Source organism: Hemicordylus capensis, chromosome 2 (assembly GCF_027244095.1).
Source record: "Hemicordylus capensis ecotype Gifberg chromosome 2, rHemCap1.1.pri, whole genome shotgun sequence".
Classification (NCBI taxonomy): Eukaryota; Metazoa; Chordata; class Lepidosauria; order Squamata; family Cordylidae; genus Hemicordylus; species Hemicordylus capensis.
In genome coordinates, this window is record NC_069658.1 from 308,148,400 (window position 1) to 308,166,494 (window position 18,095).

Genomic DNA, 18,095 nt, shown 5'->3' on the forward strand with positions numbered 1-18,095 from the left:
CCAAGGGGCTAGAAATAATTGGCTCTGTGTAGCATACGTATTGTGCCTTTGGAAAGGTGGAGTAGACTAAGCGGGGATTGTCCAACTCAAAGGTTCAGAAAGAAGCAGAAGGTCAGGGCATGGTAGACCAGGAGTGCTCAGAACTGCCCCAGATTTATTGTCCTCTCAACAAGTCATAAGAATGAATATTGTATCAACCATATTCTGCCTTAAATAGTACCTTCCCTCCCAACTGAAAGGGATTTGGTTTCATTCAACATGTCCATTAGTATAAATATGCAATCCCACATACAGTACACATCACCTTAAGTGGGGAAGTGGGGAAATACTTGACTAACAAGCAGAAGGTTGCCAGTTCGAATCCCCACTGGTACTATATCAGGCAGCAGTGATAAGATGCTAAAAGGCATCATCTCATACTGTGCCGGAAGAGGCAATGGTAAACTCCTCCTGTATTCTACCAAAGAAAACCACAGGGCTCTGTGGGCACCAGGAGTCGAAATCAACTTGACGGCACACTTTACCTTTTCCCTTACATACAGTCCAGTCTAGTTCTTAACAATTCACATATTTTCCCCCTCACATGTATATCCCACTCTACTTCTAAGTAACTCAAGCTGATGAATATGGGAGGGCCTAACCCACTGTATACTCACAAGAAACCTGTGAGGTAGATAAGGCTGTGTGACTGTCCCAAGTTCACACAGTGAGCTTCATGGCTGAGCAGCATTACAAAGTCAGGTCTCTCTGGTCCATGCCCATTCTAGGCAGCTGCTGCTAGACTCCTGCACCACAGCATTTTATTTATATACTGTGCATATCAAGGGAAAATAGCTCTCAGAGAGGGCACTAACTTCTTGCTTTTCCAAGTCTCTGGAGGACAAAAAAGTTGCACAAAAGTACATCAGCCTAATTACATTGTGTTTATGCAAGCGGCATGACACACAAGTAATTCTGTTATTTCCAACTGACTTACTCTTTTGCAATGCATTTTGTGCAAATCTAACCCTAACCCTAGACATACACTTGTGCAGTATGTCGGCCTCCGACTTGATAGTTATATAACTGGATTGCATGTGATTACATTGGCGACATCACCAATGCCATTCTCAAACCACACAAAGACGGAACAATTCATGGCAAAACAAAAGCTCTTAGGCTGGAGACAAACCATGGACTTTAAGAGGGTTGTTTGTGCTATGATAAATATCATGGAATTCCACTGCATCTTGACCATTCACAGGCTATAAGCTTAGAAAACCAAGTAATTTCGGGTACAGTGACCTAGCATTTCAAAAGCATGGCACAAACACAAGTAGTATTTTTTTAAAGTGCAAAATATTGAAACAAGGTTTTACGTGAAACATATTGATAAATGTATAAAGTCTCACAAGATAATTCATTTTCAAAACTGATACACAGATTTTGAAAAAATGACATATTTATAGGCTTGTCATAGATAATTCTGGGGAAAGTTTCCAATAACTGTACAGCAGCCTACCAGTTTAAAAGTGGGATTTTACTTGATGGCTCTCTCAGAGCTGAAACCCAGTGTTAACTCTAAATTACGTTCAATCATTCATTTCCTGCTTAAATACTGTCATCTTCCATTATGCAGACAAGAGAAAAATATAACTTCCTTATGTGACATGGTAATAAATTTATCACTTATTCCAGCTTCTTGTCAGCATAATATAGTTAATGTCTTTTTAAAAGTCAGAATTTGATCAAAATACTTAAATATTTCTATATATTTGTTACCACAGCATTTGATATTTATTAGTAAGGTCATATCTCAAGAACTACCAATGTAATTTATTTTATTTAAAATATTCATGCCCTATGCTTTAAATAGCTAATAGCAAAGATTTAAAAACTCTGAAAAACAGCATTTATTTAGTGTGATTCTCTATAAGAATGGGCTCAAGCTTTTAGAACAAATCTGGAGTCTACTCTGGAAGCTGAAGTATGACAAATGAGGAAAGGGGAAAAGGTCTTCTCTGTGGTGGTGCCAGATTGTGGAATGCCCTTCCAAGAGATGTCTGTCTGGATCCATCATCACCCACCTTTTGTCAAGCAGTAAAAATACATTATCCCAGTAGACTTTTAGTATGCTCATTTTTAAAGGCACTTTCATATTAATATGATATTTAAAAAAACATTAAGGAGGATACATAACTAAGATCTTCCAAACTTCAGAACCCCTAAAGCAGTAATTTTTTAAAAAATAAAAATTAAATGGCTGCAGTGAGATAACAAGCCTCTGTGAACAAGGTTTTAACTTATTTCCAGTAATAAAAGGTTTAATATTTATAATTATAAATATTAATATAACAGATAATATAATATTATCTGTTGTCTTGTTTTTATGCTTGTTTTTAGCTTGATGTTTTTACTGCTTTTTGCTGTATGTTTTTAATTTTTGTAAACCGCCTTGGGGTTTTCTTTTAACGAAAGGCGGTATAAAAATGTAAAAATAAATAAATAAATAAATAAATAAATAATATTTCCCTTACTTGTAGAGGAGGGGCACTACAAACAGAGAGGGACTATTGAGAAGGTCCTTCTCCATGGTCACCACCATGTACCTGATAGGAGCCACAAGAAGAAGAGCCTTGGACGCAGTACTTGGCATGTGATGGCAAAGGGGGCGTGGCCTCAAGCTCCGAAGAGCCGGAGCAAGCTCTTCAGCATCATTTCAGACAGTGCTTACTGCCTGAAAGCATTTATTCTTCCTTTCTTTTCCTCTCTGGAGGGAGATAAAGGGGAATAGACATTTTTAGGCAGCAAACGCTACTTGAAATAAACAGCAAGTGTTCGCTGGGAGGGAGGCAGTGGGACGCTTCTCCAACCGCAGTTGGGGTGGGGATGGGGCATGGCAGGCACTTTGCACCCCCCTGCAATGTCACCCAAGGCACGTGCCCTGCCTGCCCCACCCTCACTATGTCCCTGCTCATAACGAAGGTACTCCAGGTCCCTGATAATCTTGGTTGCCCTGTTCTGCACTTTTCCAGTTCTACAATATCCTTCTTAAGATACGGTGACCAGAAACATGTAGTACTCCAAATGTGGCTACACCATAGATAATACTAGCTTTCTTATTTTCAGTCCCCTTCCTCATGATCCCTAGGATGGACTTTGACTTTTTCACCACTGCTGTGCACTGAGTCAACACTTTCAATGAGCTGTCCACCACAACCCCAAGGTCTCTCTCCTGGTTAGTCAATGGCAGCTCAGATCCCATCAGCATATATGTGAGGTTGGGGTTTTTTCTGCCCCAATCTGCATCACTTTACACTTGCTTACACTGAACTGCATTTGCCATTTTGTCACCCACTCACCCAGTTTGGAGAGATCCTTTTGGAGCTCCTCGCATTCTTTTTTAGATTTCATTCCCTAAATACTCTAGTGTTATCTGCTAATTTGGCCACTTTGCTGCTTACCCCAACTTCTAGATCATTTATGAACAAGTTAGAGCACTGGTCCCAGAACAGAAACTCATTGATCTGTTGTGGCTGTAGTCCTATGCGTACAGGAACTTGCAATCCTGAAAGTCTGGTAGGCTTCTAACAACTTGGCTAGAGTGAAACCAATCCTCACCCCCCCCCCCCCCGGCCACACACACACACACTCTCTTATCCTGTGATAGCAAACAAAACTACAAGGATATACTCTTTCTAAAGAAATACTTTTTAAAAATAATTGGATCTCAGAATAATAATAGCACAACTCACTTTGATAATAAAAGTTCCAACAAGTAACTGAAATAAAACAAAAACAACCCACAGCCGTGAGTGGACAGCTTATTGAACAGGATGAAAGATAATGCTTCCAAATCACGCCCCCCCCCCAGATCCCATAGAGGTAAAGAAGAGCAGAAATGTGAACAGATGCTGTGGTCTAGTCTCATTCAGAGCAGCTGTAATTATATAATTTCAGCGATTAATTCTGGCTGGCATTTTGCACATCTCTGAATGCTCTGTAGATCATTATTCAGAAAACAGCCTCTTGTCATTGGCTTCTTCCACACAGGCTAGCATTTCAGTGAAAGTGCTTCCAAGAAATGAAGAATGTTAGTTGTATGCCTGTTATGTATATCTTAATATTTATATTTGCATACAGCATCCTCGATGGACATGTTGCTTTATAGAGCACCACCACAAGTTAACTTCAAAAGAAACTTACAATCTAAATTCCAACAATGATTTTTGGATAAGGATGTTTTACTTAAAAAATCAGCATACTACACAGCATTGATACAACAAATACAACAGAATCACTACAAATTCACCAATAGGTAACCTTATATACAGTTACCACTAAACAATATAACACTTACTCTTTATGCCTTAGATAATAACACAAGCATAAGCTAACGTTCTAAACAACATGGAATCAATCACAAAGCACTGTTAGAAAACAAGTTATACATTCATTCATTCATTCATTCATTCAATCATATTTTTATACCTCCTGATATGTTCATCTCTAGGCAATGTACAAAATTTAAAACACGATATAAAAGAATAAACACAGATTAAAATTGCACAAAACAATAAAAACAATCTCATAAAATAGGTTGTTAAAATTAATTCCAGTTAAAAGCCTGAGAAAACAGGTGCGTCTTGAGGGTCTTCCTGAAAACAAACAGAGAAAGAGAAACTCTTATTTCAACAGGGAGCATATTCCAAAGCTCCGGGGAAGCCCCAGAGAAAGTCTGATCCCAAATAACCACCAAATGAGTAAGCGGCAACCATAACTGGACCCCTCTAGATGATCGCAGTAGGCGGCAGGGATCATGACAAAGAAGGTGCTCTCTTAAATACCCTGGGCCCAAGCTGACGCTTTGAGCTTGACTTTAATGTTATTGCCCCCACCTCGCATCCCTTGTATGTGTGTAGACACACAATCCGCTGTAATATTACAGAGCAGTAAATCATTTCTTACACAAGTAAATATATTTAATGTACATTAAAAACACATTTAATACAATGTATCAAACAAAAATCTATACACAGGACAGGAAGCCACAGTCCAGACTGAACGTGGTGAAATAGACTGGTTCCAGATCGGCAAAGGAGTGAGACAAGGCTGTCTACTTTCTCCTTCTTTATTCAATTTATATGTTGAACATATACTGAGAGAAGCTGGATTGGAAGAAGATGAGTGTGGTTTTAAAGCTGGAGGGAGAAACATCAATAACCTGCGCTATTCTGATGACACCACTCTGATAGCTGAGAATGCAGATGATCTGCAAGCTCTAGTAATAAAAATCAAGGAGCACTGTGAAAAAATGGGACTACAACTAAACGTAAAGAAGACTAAACTAATGACAATGGGTACAGCAACCAGCTTCAGAAATGATAATGAAGACACTGAAGTGGTGGATAGCTTCTGCCTTTTAGGATTGACCATCAACAGTAAAGGATCCAGTAAAGGTCAGGAAATATGCAGCAGCCTAGCACTTGGCAGGGTTGCAATGAAGGCTTTGGAAAGGATATTTAGATGCCATGATGTGTCTACACCTACAAAGAATAGAATCATTCAGCCAATGGTTTTTCCCGTGACAGTCTACGGATGCGAAAGCTGGACTTTGAAGAAGCAAGATAGAAAAAGTATTGACGCTTTTGAACTTTGGTGCTAGGGAAGACTTTTGAGGATACCATGGACAGCCAGGAAAACAAATGGATCCTAGAACAAATCAATCGAGGCACAAATGACCAGGCTCAAACTATCATAATTCGGACACATTATGTGAAAACCCAGCTCCTTTGAGAAGTCTATAATGCTGGGAAAAGTTGAAGGAAAGAGAAGAAGAGGACGACCAGTAGCAAGGTGGATGGACTCAATTACAACAGCAATCAATGCACCACTGAGAGACTTTAAATGCCAAGCTGAAGACAAATCATCTTGGAGTGAATCTATCTATGTGGTTGCTAGGAGTCAACACCGACTTTACGGCACTTAATCAGGCAATCAATCAATCAAACAAAAACTTAGATATGGAAGCACTGATTAGTTAAATAGCTTTGCTGGAAAGTAGTATTCCAAGCCAAAGAACCTGTAAGCATGATAGTTTCAATCAGCTTAAGTTGCAGAGGTAGTTACTTCCAGTCTTTCCCTACATCTTCCTAACTCTGCTGATATTGTCACCATTTTTTCACCTATTCCAAACACAATCATGCCAATACCCCGCTGCAGCAAAACTGCCATTACCCACTTTCCCACTGAATCCTGCACTAATGTTATCTTTACTAAGAGTACCATTCTCTGCAGCAGCGGCAGTTCAGAATCCTGACCAACCTGACTTGCCAGACTTGGGGAAACTGGGAAGGAAATTCTGCTGTTAACACCTTCAACCTAAGTCTCCTTCCATTTTCCAAATTAGACAGCTTGCCATTTCTCCAATATCCCTGGGGGTCCTCCTATTCCCCCACATAAAGACATTTGGAAAATGTCTGGGTTCATTAACACAGAGGCCTGCTTGTATTAAAGGAAGCTGGAGCTCTTTCAGATCTCTTGAACCCCAAAGAAGCTGTAGCTGTTTTAACAGGGGGAAAGCTATATTCCCCTTAGACAGGCTGTGGCAATGAGGCCAAATGTCAACTTTTCTCGAGACTACTGAACTGTCCTCTTTATCTGCTGAATTTGACCAAATTACTTCTTCCACTCTACCCCTCCCAACCAGATATCGTAAGATCCCTCCCTACACCTATTTAGGGATGTGCACAAAACCGGTTTGCCTGGTTTGGTTTGAGTCTGATTCAGACTCGAGTCTGAATCAGACTCGAACCAAACCAGGCATGTTCTGACCACCCGCTCACCCACCCCTGGAAAGACTCCCCAGCTCGTCTTGAATTTGAGCCACTTTGCGGGCTCTAACGTTTCCAAATTTCACCACCTCCAGGGGGTACTGCTGTGAACATGGGGGGGGTTCCCTCTGGCAGTTCCCCCTCCCCTTGCTGGCCTCCCCCCAGTCACACATGGCCCAGTTTTGGGCCATTTTCAGGTGGCTATAGGCCTCTCTGAACTGGTGGTGGCCATTTTAGAGGTTGCTGTGCATGCGCACTGGCCATCTAACGGGAGCACACAGATGGTGAATACTCATGTGAGATGGCCTCCAAAATGGCTGCCACCACCAAAGAGAGGCCCAGAATGAGCCAAAAATGGCCTGAACTGGGCCATTTGTGACTGCGGGGAAGCCAGCAGAAAGAGGGGGAGCTATCAGAGACCTCCCCACAGCCACCTCTGTGCCCCCCCCCCGAGGCAATGAGTTTTATTTTTATTTATTTATTTATTTATTTATTTTAAAGCTAGAACCCCGAATCAGCCCCGAACCAGCCGGGGGTGTGTGTGTCAGCTGGTTGAATCAGTTTGCATGTCCCTCCCTACACCTAGTGCATCACAGGATGGAGACCCTTAATCCCAAGCTTCTCCACTCTTCTGAATATGGATCTCTGGAAGTTTTCCAGAACTACCCATTACACTTGGCCCTTAACTCTTCCTCTTACTTTGCAGCTGGAATTAGAATCAGAGCGATGCTTCAAACATGTTTATATGTGGGGAAAGAAACTGAACAGGTTCTGACCGACCTTCAGCATTTCGACACAATGTAATTTCCCCTTAATCCTCACAATGCAATACAAAAAGCCAGGTATCAATTTGGGGCAGCACTAGCCTAAATGACAGCAAATCAGGTCATGAGCACTTTTCAGTACTCTGAAGTTCTGTTTAGTGGCACAACTTGAGCTCCCTTATGACTGGATGGATGAGCTGACACACGAACTAGGCCACAATGAACACGTTGGGGAAATCTATTTGTTTGCACTATACTCATCTGGCACTGGCACACTGGGAGGTGTGTGAACAGCCGGAGCAGCTATTTGCACTGCATTCATTCTCTCAAGTGAGCTGCATTTAGAAAATGCACTTGCTAATGTTCTAAAGGAAAGGAGTTAAATGTAAAAGGCACACTAAATTAATTCTGAAATAGGTATTCATTTATTTTCAAAAGGAACTGCACAAAATGGAAAATCAGAAATAAATTACGGTTTTCTTTAAGGTAGAAAAATCTGTTTAAAATTAAATGCAAACACCTGGTACAGATGCCTTATTATTTCTTCTTTGATACAAGAAACCTGAAGAGAGTTAAAACTACTGGCTGAACAAGTTACTCAGTATTACTAACCAAGAGTTACTCTGAAGTTAATTAATTTTAATAGAATGACTCAGGAGTAAGAACAGCCCTGCAGGATCAGGCCCAAGACAGCCCATCTAGTCCAATACAAAGTAGACACGATAGAGGATTATAACATTATTCATGGAGTAGAGAGAGTGGATAGAGAGAAAATTTTCTCCCTCTCTCACAACACTAGAACCAGGGACCTCCCATGAAACTGAAGGTCAGGAAATTTAGGACCAACAAAAGGAAGCACTTTTTCACACAGCACATAGTCAACTTATGGAGTTCTCTGCCACAGGACGTGGTGATGGTCACCAGCTTGGATTGCTTTAAAGAGGCTTAGACAAATTCATGTAGAACGCGTCTATCAATGGCTAATAGTCTGGTGGCTATAGGCCACCTCCAGCCTCGGAGGCAAAATGCCTCTAAATACCAATTGCAGGGGCGCAACAGCAGGGGAGAGGGCATGCCTTCAGCTCTTGCCTGTGGGCCACTGTGTGAAACAGGATGCTGTGTTACATAGGCCTTGGGCCTGATCCAGCAGGGCTGTTCTTATGTACATAAAAATGACATTATCATCTAGTTATAATACTTTGGTTAAAGGGTATGCCCACAATACCAAACGAACACCCCTGTAATTTAATTAATATAAATAATACGTTGCCACCTACAAACAGGTAGTCAAATTTAAAATGTAAGCTAAAAATAATTTTGCTAAATCTTTTTAAAAGTTTTGCATCAATTTAGCAAAAACTAGATGCAAATAAGTTCCATTAATTGAAGAGTCAAGTGGTAGACTGCCTCAGGAACCACCACGATAAATAAGGGTGTGTTTAGTTGCTAGTTTATCAATCTTATATTTTGTCACACTAGATAAAACTTATTTGCACATATTTTGATGAACATGTTTCTGATTGCTCAAGGGAATTTAAAAATGGTTTAAGTGTGTCTATTCCAAATGGATATAGAAGAGCTAAGGGCAACAATCATACAGAAAGAAATTACAGTAATTAACCCTCCTCCTGACTCATGATTTCTACTTATGCGTAGGACTTCCTACTCCCAAGCAGCCCCACTGGTTACATTGGATGCTCTCTAACTGCCTTGCTCAGGAGAGTCTCCACCAGCTCTGGGAAAATAGTTATCCCCTATTACAATCCTCTGAGGGCAAGTTCTCAGATGAACACAGCCCTGCACATGTGATAACATCAGGGCTGTGGCAGCTTCCCTCCCTCCCTCCCTCCCTCTCTCTTTTACTGTGTCCCACTAGGAGAAATGGGAAAAGACCAGATATGTACTATGTTGATCCATTGATGCCAGACTTACTGAAGCTGATATGTTGTGGTTGCTGCTGATCCTTTTGGCTTTGTCCTGATAGCTAAAATCCCTATTTCAGCAAGTTCAGATACTTCTGAATGATTCACTTGTTCCAAACACTAGGTCTGACATGTTGGAGGGGTTGGTTTCATCTGCCCTCAGGATGAAACTTAGGAGCACAGAATTATGCAGCATCTCAGACTACTTTTCAGACACTATCATCTTTCAAGATCAATTGAGCTTGCAGGGGAAACAAAACTGTTTCCAGAGATAAACAGGGTATTATCTCCTATCCCAAATGGCTTCACATAGAAATGGGATAGAAACTACTCCACCATAGAAAGTCCATTCACTTCTGGGGAGATTTTCCTCCCAATTGTTTTAACGTGGGAATGGGATTAGGAATGTGTGAGCTGTCTCAAGCTTGAACTGGCTCGGCTCGAAGGTTCTAGCCTGAGCTAAACTGGGCCCGGTTCAGCTTGGGGTCAAGCCAAACTGAACAAGCCGGTTTGAGTGGGGAGAGGGCAGTAAAAGTTTTTTTTAATGGTGAGGTAACACAACCGAGGGCTTTCATGGCTTCAGGGGGTGCTGCGGCAGCAATGGCAGTCTCTGGAGGCTCCCCCTCCCCCCACTGGCCTTCCTCTGGGGCTGACTTGGTCTTTCAGCCCATTTCAGGGATGTCTCAGCCCTGTGTTTGCATGATGGCCGTTTTTTGGACCACCACACATGCACACTGGCCATCGGCGTGACCCGGGTAATACAAATGGCCGGTGTGCATGTGCGGTAGCCCCCCAAAATGGCCAGTGCATGCACACAAAGGGCAGAAACATCCTGGGAGGAGGGGGAACCACCACAGACCACCTGAGAACGCTGCAGCACCCCCCAAGGCCACCAAAGGTCTCAGCAGCAGAAATACGCCATTTTTAAAAAACGGTCTTACTGCCCCTGCCACTCTTGAGCCGCGCTCGAACCAGTTCAAACTCAAACCAAACCAGGCCTGGCTCCAGTGTGCACAAAATTGCACCAGGCCCAGTTTGGCTGGAGTCCAGTTCGATTCGAGCTGAACCAGGTTTTCCTTGTCTATCCCCTAAATGGAATGGACATCACCTCACCATAGGGAGTCCATTTATTTTGTGGTGGTCGGTGCCTCCAGCAGCTGAGCCAGCCAACGCCCGCCCCACCAAAACTCCGTGTTTTTTTAAAAAAGTCTTACCACGACTTAGGGGTGGCTGCGGGGGGGGGGGAGCAGTCTTTTTCTCTTCTCCCCCCTCGCCTGGAGGCGGTGGGATAGGAGCAGGAGAGATGCTGGCCCTATCCGTTCGGGCCAGTGTCTTTAAGCAACTGTGAGGTGCACCTGCACAGTTGTGATCGTCACAAGCGATGGTAGCTTGTACATCCAGTCAGCCATTTATTTAATTATTCACTTAAACATTTGTTTTATATCTTTACAACCAGTATATTCCAGATGGCAGAAGATGATGAGCAGGTCTTTCAGTGTAGATTTCAAAGGCTATGGTAGAAGACAATCCTTCAAGTCCATCTGCCAAGGGACACAATGTATAGGTGTTTCTATGGTAATGTAAAACACCTCCAAGCCAAGATAAGATACTTGGTGATAAAAGAGATTATCCAGTGGGTATTCTGGAAAGCTGGTGGAATGGAAATAATCACTTGGATACAGTTATCCATGGGTACAAAAAGCATATGGCAGGTCATTTGGGGGTGATGTTGCTCTATATGTCAAAGAGAGCATTGAATCAAATAAACTAGAAAACGTAAGAACAATACACACACTCTCAGAATCACTGAAGGTGTAAATATCAGGCCAAAGGCAGATGAATATCACAAAGCAGGAGCAGCAAACTAATGCAATATCCCGCTTCCTTTCAAAAAAAAACCTGAAGATCATAATGATTTTATAATCACCTGGAAAGGAAGGGGCAATCTTACATGACTTGCTGTTCTGATTTACATTGCTCACACAGATTGTTTATGTGAGCAGTTATTTGTGGAAGGGAGTAGCTTATTCATTGTGGAATTGGTAAGCCTACAGGTGTAACTCGAAAAATTAGAATATCGTGCAAAAGTTCATTAATTTCAGTAATGCAAATTAAAAGGTGAAACTGATATATGAGATAGACGCATTACATGCAAAGCGAGATAAGTCAAGCCTTAATTTGTTATAATTGTGATGATCATGGCATACAGCTCATGAGAACCCCAAATCCACAATTCCAGAAAATTAGAATATTGTGAAAAGGTTCAACAGTCTAGGCTCCAGGTGTCCCACTCCAATCAGCTAATCAATCCATAACACCTGCAAAGGGTTCCTGAGCCTTTAAATGGTCTCTCAGTCTGGTTCATTAGGAATCACAATCATGGGAAAGACTGCTGACTTGACAGTTGTGCAGAAAACCATCATTGACACCCTCCATAAGGAGGGAAAGCCTCAAAAGGTAATTGCAAAAGAAGTTGGATGTTCCCAAAGTGCTGTATCAAAGCACATTAATAGAAAGTTATGTGGAAGGGGAAAGTGTGGAAGAAAAAGGTGCACAAGCAGCAGGGATGACCGCAGCCTGGAGAGGATTGTCAGGAAAAGGCCATTCAAAAGTATTGGGGACTTTCACAAGGAGTGGACTGAGGCTGGAGTTAGTGCATCAAGAGCTACCACACACAGATGGATCCTGGACATGGGCTTCAAATGTCGTATTCCTCTTGTCAAGCTGCTCCTGAACAACAAACAACGTCAGAAGCGTCTTACCTGGGCTCAAGAAAAAAAGAACTGGTCTGTTGCTCAGTGGTCCAAAGTCCTCTTTTCTGATGAGAGCAACTTTTGCATCTCATTTGGAAACCAAGGACCCAGAGTCTGGAGGAAGAATGGAGAGGCACACAATGCAAGATGCTTGAAGTCCAGTGTGAAGTTTCCACAGTCTGTGTTGATTTGGGGAGCCATGTCATCTGCTGGTGTTGGTCCACTGTGCTTCATTAAGTCCAGGGTCAACGCAGCCGTCTATCAGGAGATTTTGGAGCACTTCATGCTTCCTTCCACAGACGAGCTGTATGGGGATGCTGACTTCATTTTCCAGCAGGACTTGGCACCTGCCCACACTGCCAAAAGTACCAAAACCTGGTTCCATGACCATGGGATTACTGTGCTTGATTGGCCAGCAAACTCGCCTGACCTGAACCCCATAGAGAATCTATGGGGCATTGCCAAGAGAAGGATGAGAGACATGAGACCAAACAATGCAGAAGAGCCGAAGACCGCAATTGAAGCATCCTGGTCTTCCATAACACCTCAGCAGTGCCACAGGCTGATAGCATCCATGCCACGCCGCATTGAGGCAGTAATTGCTGCAAAAGGGGCCCAAACCAAGTACTGAATACATATGCATGCTTATACTTTTCAGAGGTCCGATATTGTTCTATTGACAATCCTTGTTTTATTGGTTTCATGTAATATTCTAATTTTCTGGGATTGTGGATTTGGGGTTCTCATGAGCTGTATGCCATGATCATCACAATTATAACAAATTAAGGCTTGACTTATCTCGCTTTGCATGTAATGCGTCTATCTCATATATCAGTTTCACCTTTTAATTTGCATTACTGAAATTAATGAACTTTTGCACGATATTCTAATTTTTCGAGTTTCACCTGTATTCTTCCCTATGCAAGACTCCTTTAAAATGTTTCTTATTACATAGTGGTGTTATCAACAAAATATATATAACACAAAAGAGCAGTGTCATTTTGTGAGAGTAAAATACACAGAACCTAGTCCCAAGTCATTCAAAGCTTTAAAGGTTAAAAACAGCACTTTGAATTGGGCCTGGAAATAGACTGGTAGCCAGGGCAGCTGATAAAAGCACTCGGTTCCAGTTAATGATCTTGCAGCTGCAGTTTCCAGACCATTTTCAAAGGCAGCCCCACATACAACATATTGCAGTAATCTAAGTGAGAGGTTACCAGAATACAGATTGAGTATCTCTTATCCGGACATCCCAAATCCGGAATTCGCCAAAATCCAGACACCAAGCCGGGGGGGAAAAACCCAAATAACCGCCTCAGCTCACTTTAAAAATGCAGTCAAGCCGCCTTCCTCAGGACCAGGGCCATCCCGCTGCCACCAAGTCCCTCCCTGCCATGTCTCAAGTTCACTCTGTGCATAGGAAACTGGCACTGGGAGCCACCCACTTATTGAGTCAGTGGGGACACAATTCAACAGAGAGACCCGTTGAAACGCAAATTTTCTGAGATGGGAAACTTGGTACATGCACGGAAAGGGTATCAGCCAACATTGTTATGGCATGCCATCCTGCCGCTGCCCGCCCACCCCCACCCCCACCACCCACCTCCTCCGCTCGCCTCTTCAGCCGTCCACCTCCTTGCCGCCGCTGGAACTCTTGCAATCTTGCAAGGAGGTGGATGGCTGAAGAGGCGAGCGGAGGAGGTGGAGGGTGGGGGTGGGGGTGGGGGTGGGCCGGCGGGCAGCGGCAGGATGGCATGCCATAACAATGCAAGATCTTGCAAGAGTTCCACCTCCAATTCCAGACCCCCGTCTACCAGAATTACATGGCTGTTTACAGAAGACTCCCAAATCCGGAAAAGTCTGAAGTCTGGAACACTGCTGGTCCCAAGCAGTCCGGATAAGGGATACTCAACCTGTATAAGTACCTGTGACCAAGCTATCTTTATCCAGGTAAGGTCACCGTTGGTGTATCAGTCAAAGCTGATAAAAGGCGCTCCGAATCATACCCCTTGAGCCTAGTAATAGTGCTGGATCGATGAGCACCCCCAAACTGTGAACCTGGTCCTTCAGGGGGAGTGCAACCCTATCTAGAACAGGCTGAACATCATTCACCCAGGCAGAGGAACCACTGACCAATAGTACTTCTTGTCTAGACTGAGTCTCAACTTGTTCACCCTCATCCAGTCCATTACTGCATCAAGGCACTGGTTCAGGACAGTCACCACCTCACTTGTGTCTGATGAAAACGAGAGATACAACTGAGTGTCATCTGCATACTGATGATACCTCAGGCCACATCTCCAGATGACCTCTCCCAGCAGTTTCATATAGATGTTAAACAGCATAGGGAAATGAATGGAACCCTTCAGAACCACAAAGCATAACTGCCAAGGGGTTGAGCAGTAATCCCCCAGAATATGTTTGTATACACACCTAGGTGTAGCAGAACAAGATGAGAATACCAGTATCACTGTGTTTACATGTATGCATGCAGAAGAGAGACCCTATTATATAGGTCAGGTTGTATACAACTCAGTTCAGTTCAGCATAAAAGTCTACTCATTGAATCCAACACAAGTTCCTTCAAAACTAAAAATAAAAGGATATATCTTTTCCAAAATAGATTTCCCTGTACTTTGCAAAGATCGCTTTATACTGAATTTCAAATTCTAAAAGTGTGTTATACTCAAATGTGTGTTCTTTTGCATGCTGCTAAAACAATTTGATTTTCGCTTTATGTCATATAACACCTTTAGGGTTAGATATGTAGCAATATGATATGATAGATATGTAGCAATATCTATCATATGTTATCTCTGATTAACAATTTGCACTAGAAGCTCTTTATTACACATACCTGGTCAAGTTTCCTTTCATCTTGGCATGCTACAGAATACTGGAAAAGCACAGTAGAACCACTGATAATATGGTTTCAAGCTTCATCTCAGTATGTTTTTTTTTAAAAAAAATAGTCAACATTTTTGCCTCTATAGTCTCAATAGGACATCCTTTTCTTTTGCTAAAAATATCCTAGGACAAAAATCAGACTAAAATATACCATACACATGACATATTTTATGTTGATCGTTAAGATTTTGCCATATCCATTTTAACCATTGGCATGGGGATCTCCTGGTTTTAGTGAATTAAATATTCTCATGAGTAGTCCCTTTATTTCCTTTCATCAAGTTCAAAGCATCACAAAAATCTACTTGTACTATGAGGCTGTGTAGAAAACATTTTGTGGTTCTAATATCTACAAAATTTAGGTGTAATTAGGTATAATTAGAATGCTTGAAAAATAATCATACTTAGCATTTATATGGTGCTTTTGAATGTCAAAGCACAATTTATTTTTTGTTGTTGTTGCTATCCTTACAACTCTGTAAGATAAGTAAATATTACTATTCCCATATTGCAGCTGTGGTAGAGGCTTGCCTAAGGTCATCTTAATGAGTTCATGGCAGAGTGAAATTCAAACCAGGGAGATCTTGATTTAGACTCTATTTGTTTTTATTAACAAAGGTAAAGGTAAAGTGTGCTGTCGAGTAGGTTTCGACTCCTGGCAACCACAGAGCCCTGTGGTTGTCTTTGGTAGAATACAGGAGGAGTTTAGCATTGCCATCTCAGCATGAATATTCATGTGGTGTAGTGGTTAGAGTGCTGAACTAGGACCGGGAGACCCAAGTTCAAATCCTCATTCAGCCAGGATACTTGCTGGGTGACTCTGGGCCAGTCACTTCTCTCTCAGCCTAACCTACTTCACAGGGTTGTTGTGAGGAGAAACTTAAGAATGTAGTACTCTGGGCTCCTTGGAGGAAGAGCAGGATATAAAATGTAAATCATCATCTTCATCATCATCACCCACGCAGTATGAGATGATGCCTTTCAGCATCTTCCTATATCGCTGCTGCCCGATATAGGTGTTTCCCTGGGAAACATACCCGTGGGGATTCAAACCGGCAACCTCTGGCTTGATAGTCAAGTCATTTCCCCACTGTGCCACTAACAAAAGCTAATTTATAATGCAACCCTTATTATAGCAACCTCCTTTTTTCCCTGTCACTTTTTTTTTTTTTTTGGAAACATATTGCTGGGAAAGTTCACTTCTAGTGAAGTGGCCAGCCTTAATAACAACTGAAGCAAATGCAAAGTTCGAGGCCATGGCTTATATAAGGAGGACATGCGAAAACAAACCTCACCTGAAAAGCAAACAAAGTGCCCTATGTAAATAATTAACTTCCTACGAAATCAAAAGCTTGCTTTTTAAACCTGATCTACACTGGCAGCTGAACTGTCGTAAACTCTCTGCTAAGCATTGGAAAGGCAGGGAAAATATAGAGAAAGTAAATCAAACACCACAGAAACATTGTGAAATGCTATCTTAAATGTTTGGAAGAAGAGGGAGAAAGGCATGTTAGCTGTATTACTAATTAATACAAAATCACAATGGCCAGGAGAATCATGTTATTTCTGACAGAATTGCAAAAGAGACTGACAGTGCTGACAACCTTAGAAAAGATGCTGATAACAGAACACCATATCTGAAACATAATGATGTTTCATTCAGAGCAACATCAAAGGCTGGGCAGGGGGCAGGGAGAGAATATATTAGCAGAAGCCTTGTTTACATGAGATCTAACCAAGACCTAGAGGTTCGAAACATTATGCTGTTATTTATTGCTTTCTTCATATTCCTTTCGATCAGTCATTGCTGCAGCCTCAGAAAAGACTATAATCCCAAGAGCGCCCATGCCATTCCCTGACCTCCATGGGAAAAGTCTTTTTAAAAGACGTCACAGAAGGTGGATACTGCACGCTGCACCCTCAAGGTTGAGAGTGAAGAGAGAGACTTGTATCCTGCTCATTACAGGAAGTAGTTTTACAGGTTGAGGTAAAGGATGCAAGCAAAGCTTAAAAGGGCTGAAGGGTTTGGCCTGAAGCATAGCAGGCCCCTTCAAAGCAAGGCCACAGTGGGAGAATAAAATAGGAGACCCTTCGGAAGCTCCAAAGAATTCCCAGAAGCAAAGCAAGACTGCTTCCCATAGGCCTAATAGCTATGTAAGTATAAATTCTCATCTTAGCTAAACCTTCCAGCCTGCTGTAAACAGTTGACTAGATAAACAATATATGCATAGAAACATTAAGCAAAACATATTTATATTTCCAGGTGCCTGTCTTTAATATTTGAGGACACAGATGCATTTGGAAACTAGAACATTGCATTCTGAGAGCCAGCAATCCATACCTTACCTTGAGATAATTTATGGAGAAAGCAACAACATTGTCAGAAGCCTATAAGTCATAGGAAATTTCTACTGTCTTCTAAAACCTGAAGATGCAATTATCTAGCTGTATGTTATCAAAGGCTATGCTCATCACAGCTGCAGTAAATAATTTCTCTTTCTGTGTGTGTGTGTGTGTGTGTGTGTGTGTAGAAGCACTGCACAACATCTTTCAAGCTTTTCAATATACACAGATAAACAAAAACAGAGAAAATGTCTGACACATTTCAAAACAAAGTAATATTCATATTTATATTCATCTCATAGTAAATTAGGTAGTTTGGATGCAGCAGCTTGCTTAATGCAAGTAAATTTGAACAAACAAATTGATGAGGGAAAACGCTAGAAGAAAAATAATGTGTTGTGTTTTCATCCACTTGCATTGAAGTGGAGACTGTGTAAGGCTCACTCTGATGCTTCTCTCCATCAGCTGAGATGCATTATGTAGTCATGAATTGACTACAGCCCTGTCTCCCAATGCTAAGTTTTTGTGCCTGAAAGGCAAAATAATGCCTCCTATTTTTTTCTCCAGCCTTATAATTTATTATTATTATTATTA

At 41.9% G+C, this 18,095-nt stretch overlaps 1 protein-coding gene and 1 long non-coding RNA gene across 5 annotated transcripts in view; one reads left to right on the plus strand and one right to left on the minus strand.

Annotated features, from left to right (window-relative positions):
- The window catches only part of CACNA2D3 (calcium voltage-gated channel auxiliary subunit alpha2delta 3), an 878,040-nt gene that overhangs the window by 774,565 nt on the left and 85,380 nt on the right, over positions 1 to 18,095 (minus strand). The gene's annotated exons all lie outside the window — the stretch shown is intronic.
- On the plus strand, positions 17,177 to 17,658 carry LOC128343861 (uncharacterized). Its single transcript, XR_008315645.1, has 2 exons — positions 17,177 to 17,312; positions 17,422 to 17,658. It is a non-coding gene; the product is annotated as an uncharacterized LOC128343861 (long non-coding RNA).